General features: G+C 33.3%; 1 protein-coding gene across 1 annotated transcript in view; it reads left to right on the forward strand.

The window, feature by feature from the left end:
- Window positions 1-229, forward strand: part of cog7 (component of oligomeric golgi complex 7) — an 8,324-nt gene extending 8,095 nt beyond the window's left edge. Inside the window, exon 18 of the mRNA XM_060871155.1 lies at window positions 1-229. This exon is cut by the window's left edge and continues 231 nt beyond it. The gene's annotated coding sequence lies outside the window, so the exon portion shown is untranslated.
- Window positions 230-2,030: the final 1,801 nt, after the last annotated feature.

The following is a 2,030-nucleotide window of genomic DNA, read 5'->3' on the forward strand; positions in this document are numbered from 1 at the left end:
ACCAAATAAAACATTTCGAAGATGAACATGCCAACAAATATATTCAGCATTCTGTTAAATAGCAGTGTGTCACATGATCATGTAGTGTGTGTATTGTTACTCTCCAACAGGTTAATGGCTCTTTATTGTTCATAGGAGCACTAACTGTGTCTTCTGCTCCGGTGTTATTTGTCACCTTTCACATGCTCACTGAACTAAAATAAAATAAAATAAATAATCTTATACCACATTCTTGATTCTCATTGTTCAGAACATTTTCTATAACGTTAGGGTTATACATTCTGACAATCTGTCTGGCTCGAACAATATTGTTCCTATGGTAACAATATAAAGACTTACATGGCGCATTTAATTTAAGCAAGGAAAAGAAAACTGGTACTCAGGTTACAGGTATTATTTTACACGTTTATTCCACTATAAACAGGTTTAAAACTTGCGTGTCGAGCTGTTGAACAGAACAGTACCTTCTCTGACCAGCAGGTGTCACTGTTGTTGGCCAATGGACAGTCATTCATTCATTCATTGGTGGTACTAATAATAATAATAATAATAATAATAATAATAATAATAATAATAATAATAACAGATTGAATGTCAGTTTGTGAATTTGTAGTTCTGTGACATTTATAATTTATTAAAAAAAAAAAATCAAGTGTCTGAGCCAAAATATTATTAAGTATATAATCCACTGATACATCATAAAATATATTAAAAACTATTATATTTATCTTGTAAAAGCACATTTAAATACCATTAACGACCAACTACTGTCTGAAACACTGCAGTAAATATTGATTATTGGAAGAAAAGTCATGTAAATATTTCAAATGTATGAATTTATATCAATTATACAAATACACTGAAATTAAATCTTAATATTCCTTAATGTTTTCACCACTGGAATGACGGCGGCAACACCTTGTTGTTCTCATGATACACCAGCAGATGGCGCGCAAAACTACGTTAACACTGTGTATGTAGTTTAAAACAAACAAAAGCCCGGGGAATTGTTTTGTTCTGATATTCCGTGGTCTAAATAATAATTCTGAGGATTAAAATATCTATCTATCTATCTATCTATCTATCTATCTATCTATCTATCACTGCAAAATGGCCGTTTAGCATTTAATGCAACATACACACATTTATGCTAATTAGCAATGTTCATACTTTAGAGTACTCCATATTTACGTGGCTTGTTACCTGAACATATTCAAAATAGGTTCCTCCTCTTCGTCTATTGATGCTAAAGCTGTTTACTTCTTTCCTTTACGACTTACTTTTTTCCTTACAACTCCAAACTAAAGCCCCGCCCCCTGTTTATTAGGCCACACCCTGATGAGACTCTGGAATCTATAACATGTCATTTCTCTCATTAGAAAGCAGCCTAAATGTTTGCCCATTATTGAGATGGTTGTTGTAGTTTAAATAGTCATACAAAAAAATATTTTGACAAAAGAAAACTGTTATTTTCCTTCTTGTTAACTTTATTATGTGCACTTAAGTCTCAGTGATCTGACTCTCTGATTTACTCATGTGAATGTAGAATAAACTCAACCTGGGCATCTTACAGCGCACTGATGTTGTTGTAATGCAGTTTCTAAATATGACAGGAACATGTTTAAATGTAGGGAAAACGCTATCTTGAGTGTCTTATAGTGCAAAAATACCACATATGGGCTCCTGTATTGTTGTTGTCATCACTCATATAGCCAGATCTCTCCAGCTTCTCATTCGGGATGATTTTCATGAACTGGCCCCATGACAATCTAACCGAATAGCTCTGCTGTATATATTATGTACTCTAGTATCGGAGTATGAATGTTAGAAGGTTTGAATTGTTTCAAAACACACACACACATGAGGAAAGCACAACATGGTTACTAATTACTTTAATCATCTTAATTACTGAGCATGTTGATTGGGTTGGCAGTGGTCAGTGTGGCAAAGATTGCATATCTGAAATTCAAGTACATCAAATAAAACACATCAGAACACACAGAAAGTCATGAACGATTCAGCTGATAAAA

This window comes from Tachysurus vachellii, chromosome 5, assembly GCF_030014155.1.
Source record: "Tachysurus vachellii isolate PV-2020 chromosome 5, HZAU_Pvac_v1, whole genome shotgun sequence".
Lineage (NCBI taxonomy): Eukaryota > Metazoa > Chordata > Actinopteri > Siluriformes > Bagridae > Tachysurus > Tachysurus vachellii.